Here is a 16,699-nt window from a genome sequence, read left to right as displayed (position 1 = left end):
AATTCGTCGGTGAACTGCCTCAGCGCCGCGGCTTGGCCCTGGAGCCGGGTCCGGACGTCTTGCGCAGCGATGTTCACCACGGCTGTCCCTCCGCCTGGCGTCCACCCTGAGGTAGCGCTGGCCGCCTCCGCGTCTCGGGCCGACGAGCTGGAGCCCACGGCCGGCCGTGGCTCCGACGCCGCTTTCTGCGACTCCGACGCGGCCTTCCCTGTGCGCCGGCTTGGCGGAACCCGGACCGCTCCCGCGGCCGGCTCGCCTTCCGCCGACTGTGCGGGCGCAGGCTCAGTCTGGCCGCCTTGGGACGCCCCAGTCAGAGGAGTCGGCCCCGGCGCCTCCCTCAATAAGATGACGTCGTCGCCGCTCCCTCCCAGATCCGGCTGGGAACCACTGGCTCCCCCCGGCGAGGGATCCGCGCCCCCGGACGCCATGGTGCGCAGGGGGGTGACCATCAAGGCCTCCCCTGCCGCCGCTTCGGCCTCGGCCTCTGCCTGGGCCTTGGCTGCGGCCTCGGCAAGCGCCTTCGCCGCCTCCTCCTCCCGAGCTGCCTGGGCGGCGGCTGCCCTCCGTGCCTCCGCCTCCCGCGCTTCCTGCTCCTCCCGCACCTCCCGCGCGTTCCTTTCCGTCGCCTCCAGGAGGGCGGCGCGGGGATCTACGCGGCGGGTGGTGCTCCCAGAGCCCCCTGGCGACTCGACAACGGAGCCGGCAGCCGCCCGCTCGAGTGACAGTGGAGCTCTGATCAAAGAAAAGAAGACAAAGGTTCAGAAAACCACCCAAGAAAAGAAAGAAGGAGAATACACAGAAAGAGAGAAAGCTTACGCTGACACAGCCTGCGGCTGCTTCACCACTCTGCGGAAGCGAGCCGCCTTCGCGGCCGCCTCTTCCCGCCTGGTGGCCGCCGCCCCACCCCTTGGCTTCTTCGTCCGGCTACCGAACATGCCCTGGGTGGCGCGACGTTTCTGGCCTCTACCCCGAGCAGGCTGCGCGCCGGAGGAGCCCGCGCCGCGTCCGGAGGCCGGCTGGCGGGGCGGGACGGCTTCGGCTTCATCCTCGTCCGGCCAGTCGTCGAAGGTCGCGGAGAACCCGGCGCCGCCTGCTTCGCCGCCGGCTTGGCCGCCGGCCGGCTCGGTGGCATCCTCCATATGGACCGCCCCCAGATCGGGGTCCTCCTGGTCGTGCTCGGTCCGGTCGGGGACGAAGCGGCGCTCCACGTCCGCTCCGCCGGCCGGCCGAAGCAGAGGATTCTGTCAAAAAGCGAGCCGACTGAGTTAGAGTCGGCCCAGAGGAACTCGGCGACAAAGCTGAGAGAGAAAGAGAAAAAGAGAAGGGGAGCGTACCGTAGGCGGAGGATTGGCGCGGCTGTATGGCTCCTTGCCGAATTGCCAGTCGTCGGGAAGCTGGCAGTTGGCGAGGTAGTTCACCATGTCGGCCGCGTCGGCCTGCGGCATCTCCTTGGTGCACATCCGGCTCGGATCGAGCTGGCCGCTCATCTGACAGATCAGATGAGGCCGGCTCTGGAGCGGGAGGACCCGGCGCGTGACGAACGCGGCCAGAAGGTCGGGCCCCGTCAGGCCCTCCGACTGGACCATCACCCGCAGGCGGGCGATGGCGGCGTTCCCTCCCTGCGATAGCGTCACCGCCCGGAAGGACCACTGGGGTAGCCTCCCCGCCGGTGGGCCGGCTACGTAAGCCGGCAGGTTGATGTAGTCGCCCCGGGGAGCGATGTTCCGCACGTAGAAGTATGATTTCTGCCACTTCTTCACCGATTGGATCAGCGTGATGACGGGGAAGGGGTTGTCGGCGCCCGATCTCCGCGACGCGATGAAGGCGCCAGTGTGGGCCGGCACGCCCTTGCTGCGCGTACCCAGCTTCGACTGGAAGAATCCCCCCCAGAGCTCGAGGGTGGGGAGGACGCCGAGATAGCCCTCGCACAGGGTGAAGAAGGCCGACAGCAGCACCACCGCGTTGGGGGTGAGGTGGTGCGGCTGGAGCTGATAGAAGTCCAGCCAGGAGCGGAAGAAGCCGCTCACTGGCAGTCCGAAGCCGCGCAGGAAGTGCGAGCGGAAGACCACCCGCTCGCCCTCCTGCGGCGCCGGCCTGACCTCCTTCTCCGGCGCGAGGCGGACCTCTACTTTGTCCGCGCTGGGCAGACGCCCGGTGTCGCGGAGGAAGTCGATGTGGTCGTTGTGGACGATGGAGCCATCCCAATCCCCGCCGAGCTGCTCTACGTGGGGAGGCATAGCGGAGGCTGGCACGGCGGCGCAGGAGCGTGCGAAGGAAGAGCGCGGCGGCGAGGCGCTGTCGCAGGAACGAGCAAGGCGAGAAGACGAAGGGAGTAGGAAGAGCGTGCGAGGGTCTGCCGCCCTCCACCTCCCCCTACTTATAGCCTCACGCGGCCGAAGAGGCCGGACGTGGGGGGAGACATGGGATTAACTACGCTCACTCCCCACGACTCACGTTTATTACGCATAAAGTGCGAGCCGAAACTGCCGCACGGAACGTGCGGGCGGTTTCGGGATACAAAGGATCCGCGCCTGGGCCGGGGCGCGGACGTGGCGGGCCCCCTCCCTGCGGTGACGTCCCGTCACGCGCGTGGGGTGGCAGGCTTTCCGGCCACGTGGCACGCCACGGCCCGAGGCCGGCCCGCGGCCCGGTGCACAAGCCCGCGGGTTCCCGCCTCCCGACTCCAGAAGAATTCGACTAAGGGCGGCGCGCCTGCAACAAGGCCGGCTCCCAGCTGCCGGCTTGTCACGATAGGAAGCTGACCGAGCTTCTCGAACCCCACTCCACCTCGAAGCCCAATCAGCTTCGGGGACTACTGTCGGGGTAAACGACCACGGGTAGCCTAACCGACTACCCCTGGTTCTTCAGAAGATTTATCAGGCCTTTGGGCCTTCAAGCACTCCAAGCATTTGGGCCGCCTTCCCCGGCCGGCTACCACTAAAGCCGACTCCCGGAAGGTGACCCAGCCTCACCGACTCCAAGAAGCCGGCCAAGAAGAACGCCGACTCCTAGAAGCCGGCCGAGACCACAACCGCCCCTACATAACGACGACCTGACGGGGCATGGCCACAGTGCGGCCCACGACCCCCGAAGCCCGAGGCAGGCATGGTTACAGGAGGCCGTACGGGAAGGATGTCTCCCGTGCGGCCGGGCACTGTAGCCACGCCAGCTACGACGTCATCCACGACCCACTCCTGCACGGCCCAAGGACTGCGGGCCCCTTCAGCCAGAGGGAGGCGTGAAGGCGGCCCGGCCTTTCCTAGTCGGCCAGGAGCATAGCCGGCCTCCAGAAGCCGGCGACTCCCTTCCTCGAAGCAGGAGCCCATTTAAGGAGACAAGACGAGGCGAGGCTACAGTGATAGCCCCCGACGCGGATCACTGTAGCCACGCTTACCTCGACAAAGCCCTCATCATCAGAGGCGCGGCTACAGTAAGCAGCCGCCGACAAGACCCTAGGCGGTGGGGCCGGCCTGCCGACCGAGTAGCCGGCAGCCGGCAGGACCCAGCAGCCGGCGGGACCCAGCAGCCGGCGGAGGAGCCGGCAGGCGTAGACACTGACGGCTGGGGCCAGTTCCCAGCCGGATTACCATTGTACCCCCGGGGGGTAGGCCTATATAAACCCCCCGGAGCACCCATGCAAAGGGTTGGCACCTCTGCATGTTTGGCTTCCAAGCATAGCACACGCACACAGACCATAGATAGAGAGAAGCAAGAGCTAGCCTTGTTCTTCTTCTCCCTTGATCCCAACAGCTCTAGGAGCGATTGTAGCTACTCTTTATCGAGCTAGTGATCATGCGGAGACCCCGCAGAGCAGGACTAGGGGTGTTATCTCCTCGGAGAGCCCCGAACCTGGGTAAGATTCGCCGGCGTGCATGTCTTCGCCTCATCCCGTTTCCAGGCATCGGCGACGTTTTATTGGCTCCCACAATGATAAGCCATCCTTTGGCATATGTCGCACCAACCACCCGACAACTAGGGAGAACCGCTTCTGCCCCATAAACCATGAAGAAGGGCGTGTAACCCGTAGATCTGTTGGGGGTAGTATTGATACTCCATAACACAAAAGGCAGCTCTTCCACCCAACAACCCGGCATTCTCTGCAAAGGAACCATAAGCCGGGGCTTAATGCATCACAAAATCTCTTGATTGGCTCTCTCCGCTTGACCATTGGATTGGGGGTGAGCAACCGATGAAACATCCAGCCGAATGTGCTCACGTTGACAAACCTCTTTCATAGCTCCCTTAGATAAATTAGTGCCATTATCCGTTATGATGCTGTGGGGAAAACCAAAACGGAAAATCACCTTTTTGATGAATTGAACCGCCGTCGCCGCATCACATTTACTGAGCAGTTCTGCTTCAACCCACTTTGTGAATTTGTCAACCGCCACTTAAAGATGAGTCTTTTTATCCTTGGATCTTTTAAAAGGCTCAACCATATCACGCCCCCAGACCGCAAACGGCCAAGTAATCGGGATCATCCCCAATTCTTGAGCCGGCACGTGAGCTCGCCGTGAAAACTTCTGACAACCATCACATTTACTGACCAGGTCTTCTGCATCAGCATGAGCCGTCAGCCAATAGAAACCGTGACGAAAATCCTTGGCTACAAGAGATTTAGAACCGGCATGATGACCACAATCTCCTTCATGAATCTCACGCAGAATTTCACGGCCTTCTTTGGGAGAAACACAACGTTGAAACGCCCCCGTAACACTGCGGTGATGCAACTCTCCGTTAGCAATAGTCATTGACTTAGACCACCGGGTTATCTGCCTGGCCAGTGTCTCATCCTCTGGTAACTCGCCTTGGGTCATATAAGCCAGATACGGAATCGTCCAATCAGGAATAGCATGAAGAATCGCCACAAGTTGTGCCTCCGGGTCAGGAATAGCTAAATCCTCCTCTGTAGGTAATTTGACCGACGGGTTATGCAAGACGTCCAGAAATATGTTAGGTGGCACCGGTTTACGTTGGGAACCCAACTGGCTTAAGGCATCAGCCGTCTTCATTCTTTCTCCGATCAACATGCTCAACTTGATAACCCTTGAAGTGACCAGCAATAATGTCCACCTCTCGTCGATAAGTCGCCAGGAGTGGGTAATCCCATGTACCTGAAACTTGCTGAGCTACCAAGTCTGAGTCACCAAAACACCTGACTCGGCTTAAATTCATCTCCTTGGCCATCCGAAGGCCATGAAGCAAAGCCTCATATTCAGCTGCATTGTTCGTACAAGGGAACACAGCCTTAAAACATAACAAAATTTGTCACCTCGTGGGGAAGTTAAGACAACTCCAGCCCCCGAGCCTTCCACTTGTCTGGACCCATCAAAGTGAATATCAAATATGTGTTGTTTGGTTTCTCCTCAGGCATTTGTAACTCCGTCCAATCATTGATAAAATCCACAAGGGCTTGAGATTTGATTGATGTGCGAAGCACATATTTCAAACCATGGGGTTCAAGCTCAATGGCCCACTCGGCGATTCGGCATGTAGCTTCCCTGTTCTGAATAATGTCTCCTAGGGGAGCAGAACTAACCACAGTGATAGGATGACTAAAGAAATACTGCTTGAGCTTGCGGCTAGCCATAAAGACTCCATATACCAGCTTCTGCCAATGTGGATATCGCTGTTTAGACTCAATGAGCACTTCACTGATATAATAGACCGGACGCTGAACCAGAAGCTCCTTTCCTTGCTCTTTCCTCTCCACCACTATAGCCACACTGACAGCTCGACTATTAGCAGCCACATATAACAACAAAGGCTCTTTATCAACAGGAGCAGCGAGAACCGGCGGTTCAACCAGTTGTTTTTTAAGTGCTTCAAATGCCTCATTAGCAGCATTACTCCAGACGAAATCATCTGTCTTCTTCATCATATGATATAGAGGGATAGCCCCCAGGCGGCTTATGAACCGGCACAATGCTGCTATCTGACCCGCTAAGCGCTGGACATCATTGACACACTTCGGTTTAGCCAGGGAAGTGATAGCCCCGATTTTTTCTGGGTTAGCCTCAATACCCCGCTCTGAAACCAGAAAGCCCAATAGCTTACCTGTCGGTACACCAAAAACATACTTGGCCGGATTAAGCATCATTTTATAGACCCAGAGATTGTCAAAAGTCTCCTTCAAGTCGTCTATCAAGGTTTCCTTCTTTCTGGATTTCACCACAATATCATCCGCATAAGCATGAACATTGCGCCCAATCTGATTATGCAGACAATTCTGCACACATAGCTGGTAAGTCGCCTAGGCACTTTTGAGCCCAAAAGGCATAGACACGTAACAGAAGGCTCCAAAGGGAGTGATAAAAGTTGTTTTCTCCTGGTCCTTAACTGCCATTTTGATCTGATGATAACCAGAATAAGCATCCAAAAAACTCAACCGCTCACAACCCGCCGTAGCATCAATAATTTGATCAATATGAGGGAGAGCAAAAGGATTAGCCGGACAAGCATTGTTTAAATCCGTGTAATCCACACACATACGCCAAGTGCCGTTCTTCTTAAGTACTAGCACCGGGTTAGCCAACCACTCAGGATGAAAAACTTCAACAATGAACCCGGCTACCTCTTCACCAATAGCCTTACGCCTTTCTTCGTTAAAATGACGCAGGAATTGCTTGACTGGTTTAAACTTCGGATCAATATTGAGAGTGTGCTCAGCGAGTTCCCTCGGTACACCTGGCATGTCAGAAGGCTTCCATGCAAAAATGTACCGGTTCTCATGGATGAACCCGATGAGCGCGCTTTCCTATTTCGGATCCAGATTAGCACTGATGCTGAACTGCTTGGATGAATCACCAGGAACAAAGTCAACTAGCTTGGTATCATCCGCCGATTTAAACTCTAAAGCCGGGTTATGTTCCGTGGTTGGTTTTTTCAGAGATGTCATGTCCGTCGGATCAACATTGTCCTTATAAAATTTTAACTCCTCCGTTGCACAAACCAACTCAGCATAAGCTGCATCACCTTCCTCCATGCACTGTTATGGTCCCCTTGTAACCCGGCATCTTAAGGTGTAGATAAACATAATAAGGTCATGCCATGAACTTGGCATAAGCCGGCCGTCCAAACAGAGCATGATAAGGGCTTTTGATCATCACCACTTCAAAGGTCAATGTCTCAGACATGGCATCATGATCATCCCCAAATGCAAGCTCCAGAGCTATTTTCCCAACCGGGTATGCTGACTTGCCAGGCACCACGCCATGAAAGACAATATTTGATGGCTTAAGATTTTTGTCAATCAGCCCCATGCGACGGAAAGTTTCGTAATAAAGGATATTGATGCTGTACCCCCGTCCATGAGTACCTTAGTGAATTTATATCCTCCAAACTGAGCTACCACCAAAGCCAGATTACCCGGATTGTCAACCCGGGGCGGGTGATCCTCACGACTCCACACAATAGGATGATTAGACCAGCGCAAGTAACGGGGAACTGCCGGCTCAACGGCGTTCACAACCCTTTTATGGAGCTTCTGGCCCCGCTTGCATAAACTTGTGGTGAAGACGTGGTACTGCCCACTATTCAACTACTTTGGGTTACTCTGATACCCAGATTGCTGCTGTTGATTTCCCTGGCCAGACTGCTGATGATAACAGCCCTGATTGCCTTGATTTCCTTGATGACCCTGGAAGCGAGAATTAGAACTGCCGCCACCGTAACCCGGTCCATCAGGACCGCCGCCACCATAACCCGGTCCTGAACTGGAGCCACCGCCCGGCCCATGATCATTCCGGAACAAATCAGAATTTTTAAACTCTTTCATAATCTGATAGTCCTTCCAAAGGTGTCCGGATAGCCTTTCACGTGATCCGTGTTTCAGACAGGGCTGATTTAGCAGATGCTCAAGATTGACAATTGGTCCTCCTATCCAAGGAGGTGGCTTGCCCTTACGGTGCTAACTATTACTCTGTGTATTAGTATTGGCCCCAAAATCCAAACTACCATCCGCTTTACGCTTGCCATTGCCCCCCTGGCTCGCCCGGTTATGATGCTGACCCTTGGTGTTGCCACTCTTCTTTCCCTTTCTCGGCTTATCATCATCAGACTCGGGGTCCTTGGTACTATCAGAGTTGGCGTATTTAACTAGAGCTACCATGAGCGTTCCCATGTTATTACAGTGGCGTTTGAGTCGCCCTAATTTCTGCTTCAAAGGAATGAAATGACAATTGCTTTCCAACATTAGGACTGTTGAATCAGCTTTGAGACGATCCGACGAGTGCAGAATTGGTGAAACCCGGCGCACCTAGTGGGTTGTCGACTCACCTTCTTCTTGAACACAAGAAGCCAAGTCCACAATGGACATCGGTTGCTTGCACGGGTCTTTAAACTGCTGTATGAACTGGGCTCGTAACTCGGCCCATGATCCAATGGAGTTAGCTGGCAGTCCTTTTAACCAGGTGCGAGCTGTTCCCTCCAACATCATGGTGAAATACTTAGCACATGAAGCCTCATCAACGTCCAGTAACTCCATCGCCATCTCATAAATTTCGACCCACGTCTCAGGGGGTAAGTCAGCTGTGTAATTAGGCACCTTACGAGGGCCCTTGAAATCCTTGGGCAGACGTACGTTACGTAGAGCCGGCATTAAACACGGCACCAGTGGTTCGGGAGGTTACGCCTAACTCCACCGAAGCTGTCGGATAAACCAGAGACGGCTGACGAGCCGTGTTCTGGGCTACCAGTTCAGGCTCGCGACATGGTCTCTCCCGATTCGTCAGGGTCTGAGTGTTATGGGGTGGGTTATGTCCACACGGCGGATTACGACGCTGCTCACTGCTTGACACTATCGGGGAGTCCATGTGCCTGCTATAACTCCGGCTTGGGCGAGGGGTTGAATGGATCCTCTCACGACTGTAAAAATACGCCTCCTGCTGAACCAATGCTGTTTGAAGAAGCTCTCTAGCCCTCCGCGTCTCAACCGCAGCTGGAGACTCGCCTTCAACTGGGATAGCCGCCAATCGTGATGCCGCAGCGATCATGTTATCTAAGGGGTTAGAGTAATGACCCGGTGGTGTCGGCACATGTTGCGGTGGGGCATAGTTCTGACGAGGCGGGTCCGTCGTGCGTGGTTGAACCGGCGCTCTAGTCCCTGGTGTGGCTACTGCCCGGTTTACCCCCGGCTGGTTACTGCTCCCCGCACCAAGTGTGTTGAAGAGGTTCCTCGCCTCGTTAACCGGAGGCAGACGAGTCTGGTGTCTTCTCCCCATGACGTTGTTTGAAGCATTCTGATCTAATGAAAGCCGGAAGGAATCAGCCTGGATCCATTGTGCCTGGGCAACCAGAACCGCTCGTTCCGCTGTCATCCTTGCATCCTCAGCTGTCAGGTCCTCCTTGGCTTGAGCAATCTGATCTCGCAATTTTGCAACCTCTGCATTGTGCTGATCTTGGTTCGCCGGATTAACATCTGCTGCTAACAATGTCATCAGACTGTCCAATAAATCGGTCAAGACTTGAGCCGGCGGGTGCGCAGGGCCTCCTGCCCCGGCTGCCGTCGCCACCGCTGATCCGGAAATCATCGCCTCTACTGTCGAGGAATTCTGTACTGACTGTGTTCCGGCCATAAAGATCGCAACCCAGTTCGGCGGCTCGTAGGGGTCCGGAATACTGTCACCATCGGAGCAACCCACAAGCCTGCCGTCCTGCAATTGATGCAATGAATAGTCTCGCCCGTGGATGACTCACCGTCAGAATAGATGGCCGTCTCACCACCAGACACAGATCCTTCCTCAAATTCTCCCCCATGGATGAATCCAACAAAGGCACGCTTCACGGCGGGTTGAACTCGGGTCTTGCACGCTGAGCCGTCTCGATGATGTCGGTACAGGTGTCCGGCTAAGGGCCTGGTTCGCCAATCTTGCCAATGAAGACATGGATTCCGCCGAAGGGTACCCGGTACCCGTACTCAATTGAGCCGGCGTCGGGGCCCCAGCCTGTATCATCGATGTAGAGCTTGCCGCGACGACTCTTGGTCATCCGGCCCACCGCGTATCCCTTGATCCCTTCGAAGTTGCCCTGTAAGAACTCGAAACCACCGTGCGATAGCCCCACGGTGGGCGCCAACTATCGTGGCATTGTCATGGCAGATGTCCTAGTGTGAGGACTTAGTCGTGGAGCCATCGTGACTTGGTTAGCTTAAAAGGGTTAAACGGGACAAAGGACACAAGGAGTTTATACTGGTTCGGCCCCTTGCGGTGAAGGTAAAGGCCTAATCCAGTTTGAGGTGGTATTGATTATGACTCGATTACCAGGGAGCCACTATGCTTGACCTGGCTTTCGACCTTTTTCTTTCTTTTCCTAAACCGACGTTCGGTCGTCCCTTTATGTACACAGGTTGACGCCCCGTGGCTCACAGAATCCCGGCCGGTTCATAAACGTGTCCGGCTCGGTATCTACTCTTTCCTACCTTACAATACAAGTCATACATACATATGGCGGTTTATATCTATGGGCCCTAACCCGCCTTTGGGCTTTGGGCCTTCTTAGTAAATCTCCTTCGTAAGTCGCCATCTTCTATGTCTTCATGGGCTTCAATACTGGTGAATCGTCATGAGTATAATTCGGCCCCTCCTGGGCAGTTTATACTCAATAGTTATATCCCCAACAGCGGCCATCACGCCGCAGCTCGGGCCCTCGTAAGCAAGGCCTTTCGTACAGGTTTCTTCTGGCCTACGGCCCGAGCAGATGCACAGGCCCTTGTACAATGCTGTGTCGGGTGCCAGCTCTTTGCCAATCAAAGCCATGTGCCGCCCACAGCCCTAAGAACAATCCCCATTACCTAGCCTTTTGCAGTCTTGGGGCTATACATGGTCGGACCCCTTAAAGGGGGAAGCCATAAGAAGAAATATTTACTGGTTATGGTTGATAAATTCACTAAGTGGATAGAGGCCAAACCAGTAAAAATGGCTGAAGCCGAGCCGGTGATAGATTTTATGTCCGGTGTCGTACAACATTACGGTGTCCCACATAGCATTATTACTGACAATGGCCCTAATTTCACAGCCGATGAGGTGAAAAATTGGTGTGCTAATCTAGGTATTAAACTCAATTATGCCTCCGTGTATCACCCCAAACAAATGGTCAAGTTGAACGGGCCAATGGCCTGATAATGAGCGGCATCAAACCCAGACTAGTGCGATCCTTAAAGGAGTCAGATAAACACTGGGTCGAGGAGCTCGACTCCGTACTCTGGGGGCTGCGGACCACACCCAATCGCACGACCGGATACACACCATTCTTCATGGTGTAGGACGCAGAGGCTGTCCTGCCCTGTGATATTATTCATGACTCACTGCGAGTACGCATGTATGAGGAGAGAGAGGCCGAGCTCGATCGGCAAGACGACTTAGATGTCCTGGAGGAGGAGCACGATGTCGCAAAAGCCCGTTCCGCATTCTACCAACAACAAGGTCGAAGATACCAAAGCATAGAAGTGCGGGCAAAGACTTATAACATCGGTGAACTCGTTCTACGCCTACCAGAGAAGAAAAGGACAAGCTCAAGCCCAAATGGGAGGGTCCCTTCATTATAGATGAATTTCTCACTAGAGGAGCCTATCGCCTTCGCAATGCATCGGACAATCGCTTAGAGCCGTACCCATGGAACGCCGCCAGGATCCGAAGATTCTACGCCTAAGTCCGGACACACTGTACGTTACCTTTTTCTCCTTTTTCAAATCTTTCTTTTTTCCTTTCGTTTCTTTTATGACTTCCAGCGTGTGTTCTGGTAAGCCGCACACTTGAGGGGTATACATCCTTAAATGTACACACCCCACCATAACTGGGGGCTTCTTTCAATAGAAGCTTATTATTATTTCAAGCATAAAGCTCACCATATATATGTGTTGTTTGCTCATATATGTCTTGTCTTCGCCATGATATGCACCTCTATGACTTAAGTTTTTCCCAGGCTGGGTTGCCTGGCTCCTGTGCTTATGCCCTACGTTCCCGCTTGTTCGGCTAAGGCATAAGGGGAGCACCTCTACGATTGTTACAATCGGGTCATCCGGACATGTACCTCAGACGGGTGAAGCCGAAAGCTAGCGTTCTTAAGGGAATAATTGGTCGGCAGACAAATGACGAACTGCCTTCATGGCAATATAAATTTTTAAAATATAAAGACTCCGGTGATTCTTTCACACCACGGCTTAGGCATGTATACATAAGGCATGCTGGACCCAGGGACAGGAACCCTTAACGGAACTATTCTCTCTGGAAGATGTTTCTTACGTTAAAAAGTAATATGACATAGCTCCCCGAATACAGTTTGTCTATTCACGCACTATGGCCGGATTGCCTGGTTTCCAAACATACTTGGTGTTTCCCACAGGTATAGTATTCGGAAACACTCCAACCCTTGGGTTTCGAAGGTCGAAGCGGATGGTCTGCCATGACAATCTTTTACAATTCGGCCGCAGATAAGTTTGATGATAAAGTGTATTGTTACATGAAATCACACGCCTACTCTTTATCTATGCCATCCATCAGGCTGTCTAGTTTACAGTCCTGCTGTGAGAATTTGGCGGCTATCTTTACTTGATCGTAAATCAAGCTAACCAGAATTTCCTGCCCGTCTGGTCCTCATGGTCTGACCCGGGCCATATGATTAGGATCAAGTCTGGTATACCGTGTTTTCACCATGGCCTAGGCCTCTCGTGCACCTTCTTGACATGCTGATGCCTTCCACAGCTCAAAACGATGACGAGCTCCCTTGAATAACTCCGCGAGCTCCCCCATCATTCCTGGAGGAGAATCGGATGGCCATAAAGCCTTAGCCATGTTCCTCATCGCTTTCCGAGCTCGCTCATGCACTTTGGATAGCTCTTGCAGCAAGTCGCCTTGGAATCCGGACACTTCTCCTTCGGGCCGCCCAGATAACAAACCTACAGGAACAAATCTCATAAAAAAATTTATTAGGGGATCTTATGATTGTGTTAGGTTCAGGGACATACTAAATATGCCGCCTTTCAGCTTTCGGTTCTCCTTCAAGGCATCCGATAGTTGAGCTCTTGTGTCTTTTAGCTCCTCGGCTTGCTTGATGTTGGCATCCTGTAGTTTGTTTTTCTCATTGATGGTCTGTGTTAATACACATTGAGTAGCGGCTTCTTGCCCTTCAACATGTTGCTTGTCCGCCTGAGCAACCTTTAGCCTCTCCTCCAACTGATTTGCCGATCCTGCTGCCATAAACAAAACGATGAATATTCAAAAATCATTGTTAGCACAGAATCGTATTTCCCGGACACTGTTGTGCTTACCATCCGGAGCTTTCTTGGATTTCTTCAAGTTTTCCAGTTCGGCGGTGGCAACAGTTAGCTTGGTCCGAGATTCTTCAAGCTCCTTGGACAGCGTGTTATTTTTAGCCGCAAGTACCTGATAATTTTAACGATCCTTAAATTAGTTGGGCCAACTGCTTCAAGTCTCGGGGGCTACTGGCACAGGATTACTGAATCTACACAAAAGTTCTTATCCGCATGTCCTTTGAAAGCTGGTGAGTGGCTCCAGCAAGTCCATCCCGAGCAGCTCGGATATATGCATCCACAGAGCTAAGGGCGTTGAACGCCTGTTCGGTAAAACTTGGGTCGCGCATGGCCTCTTTCCGCCGCCGATGATTCATCGCGCTCTCCACTTCGGAACTGGTGACGGACACATTATCCAAATCCTCTTGGAGATGGCAATCCGGCATCTTTCCCGTATCAACCCTAGTCCTTATGGCAGGGTTCGGGGCCAGATGGGTCGATGCATGGCCGGCGAGGTCCCCGGATATAGTCCGGCGTATGCTCTTCCTAAAATATGACACAACAGGGAATGTCACAATCCAGCCTCTCTGCAAGATGCATGTTAAAAACTGTACCTCTTTGGTGAAGGTGGGGGGCCGGTGGTATTGCCGTTTTTTCTTTTTAAAGACTCGCCCTACGCGGGCGTCGCCTTCTTGGAGTACGCCTCCGATACAGCTCGGCGAGACAAGCGCCGCCCCTTCGGAGCATGAGACAGTGCAGTGGGTGAGGCACGATGGGAAAACTCTTTTGGAGGAGACGTCTCCTGGGTACTTACGTGGGAGGAGGGAAGAAGGCCGGGATAATCGGCTATAATGGACACTTCCGTGCCATCATAGCTCGCCTGATAAAAGATGCCCTCCTTTAGTTCTATAAATATATCCAGATCTTCTTCATATCCGGGATCCAGATCTCGAATATGGTCCTTTGGCTGCGGAGCGGGGCTATAGACCCCCTCGATGACCTTTCTCCATTGCTGTTAAAAATAGCCGGATTAAATTCGATTAGCATGACCCAAGAAAGAGAATGAGTAAGGCCCATAATCGAAGGAAAAACTCACCCAGGGATGGGTTATACATGGAAAAGCCTTCCCGACATGTCAAACGAGTGAAATCTTCCTTCTCCCCTTTGTAAAGGTCAGCTAAGATGGTGTCCAGGGCGGTAAAATTGTCTGGACCCTTGCGCGGACAACGGGATGCGTCGTCCTCCCCATTATAATTCCACATGGGAAGACCTCTAGATTGGAGCGGCTGAACGCATCGCTTTATTGAAATTGCCATTACCTCAATTATAGACAGCCCGGAGTTGACAAGTATTCTGATCTTCTTTGCTAACCTCGAAACCTCTGCACTATCTTCTTCTTCGAGGCTTCGGGGAAGCCAGCTGGTGCGCTTCTTTAAAGGAGCACTGGACAATTAGGAAGACCACGCCGGATTGGGTCCGTAAGAATGACGTCTTCAATATAAAACCACTCCAAGGGGCACTCTTCAGATGCCTTCTTCGGAGTGCCGGACGGGTATCCGGTCCCGGCTATGCGCCATACTTCGGCGCCGCCCACCTCGAATATAGATCCCTTTTGGGAGTGGGGGACGAGGCAGAAAAATTTCCGCCATAGCTCGAAATGAGCCTCGTAGCCTAGAAACAGCTCGCAAAGAGCAATGAAGCCAGCGATATGCAGGATGGAGCCTGGTGTCAGATTGTGCAATTGGAGGCCGTAATAATCCATTAGACCTCTGAGGAAAGGGTGAATAGGAAATCCTATGCCTCTCAAAAGGAAGGAAACAAAGCACACCCGCTCCTCTTTAGAAGGACTGGGGAAATTCTCTGCCAAGGCTTCACCGTCGATGGAAGTTAATCCAGCCTGAACGGAGATCAGATCTGCGGGAGGAAGGTAACCCTGCATTTGAAGCTTGTTCAGATGGGCATGGGATACCGAACATCCTTCCCAGTCGCCTTTTTGAGGGCCGTTGGGGCGCGAGGAAGAGCTAGGAGCGCTGGCCATGTTTGGGCGATTTCCTAGGGCGAGTTCTAAGGATTCCCGCATGGTGTGGAATGGTATCTGAGATCTAATCTCTTTAAATAGGTGCCATTCCCACATGTCAAGGGGTTATTTGTAAAAAGCACCTAGACTGTTCACATTCGTTTGACACGTGGAAGCCGAGGCGACGACAGCAAAGAATCAATTGAAAATGGTATTTAATGTGCAGCCGGACTATCGTCAATTCGAAGTACAATGGAGAACCCGCCTTGCAAAGCCGAAGACATAAAACCGGATACTACATCGTCATTGAAGGCAAGTTTGGGGGCTACTAAGGGAGTCCTGGATTATGGGGTCCTCGGATGGTCGGGCTATGTGACGTAGGCCGGACCAATGGGCCGTGAAGATGCAACATAGAAGGCCTTTTCCCGTGTCCGGATGGGACTCTCCTTGGCGTGGATAGCAAGCTCGGCGGTTAGTCGTGTAGTTTCCCTTCTCTGTAAACCGACTCTGTACAACCCTGGCCCCTTCCGGTGTGTATATAAACCGGAGGGGTTAGTCCGTAGAGATCATCACAATCATACAGGCTAGACATCTAGGGTTTAGCCATTACGATCTCGAGGTAGATCGACTCTTGTAACCCATATACTCATGAGAGTCAATCAAGCAGGAAGTAGGGTATTACCTCCGTTAAGAGGGCCCGGACCTAGGTAAACATCATGTTCCCCGTCTCCTGTTACCTTCCATCGTCAGACGCACACTTCGGGACCCCCTACTCGAGATCTGCCAGTTTTGACACTGACAGTGACATTTCTGTAGGATTTGTCCCTGTTCATGCTCAGGCACACAACATCTAATAATACCATCTACTCCTTTATAAAGATGTGGGTAATCCCAAAAGTAGTGTCTTAAATCATAGAAGAATTTTTTTCTTTTGTTGGTATGTGAAACTCGATGGTATATATTTAGCAACAATGTAATTAGCATAGTCAGCATACCAATGAGTGTTATTAGAAACATTTATTTCAGCTAATTCCTCATCAAGAAAGCTATCATGAATAGGCAGTGGGTCATCAAGGACATTTTCAAGCCTAGACAAGTTATCAGCTACGAGGTTCTCCGCTCCTTTTCTATCAGTGATATGCAAATCAAATTCTTGTAGCAAGAGAACCCATCGAATAAGCCTAGGTTTGGCATCTTTCTTTTCCATAAGATGCTTTATTGCAGCATGATCATTGTGAACAATTACTTTTGAATCTACAATATAGGATCTAAATTTATCACAAGCAAACACCGCTGCTAGAAATTCTTTTTCGGTAGTAGCATAATTTTTTTGTGCATTGTCTAGAGTTTTACTTACGTAGTGAATAACATTCAGTTTCTTATCAACTCTTTGTCCTAGAACAGCACCAACATCATAATCACTAGCATCACACATA

The sequence above is a fragment of the Triticum aestivum genome, chromosome 5D (genome assembly GCF_018294505.1).
Source record: "Triticum aestivum cultivar Chinese Spring chromosome 5D, IWGSC CS RefSeq v2.1, whole genome shotgun sequence".
Classification (NCBI taxonomy): domain Eukaryota; kingdom Viridiplantae; phylum Streptophyta; class Magnoliopsida; order Poales; family Poaceae; genus Triticum; species Triticum aestivum.
The sequence above is the reverse complement of the archived record's forward strand: the minus strand, read 5'-3'. Positions refer to the sequence as shown.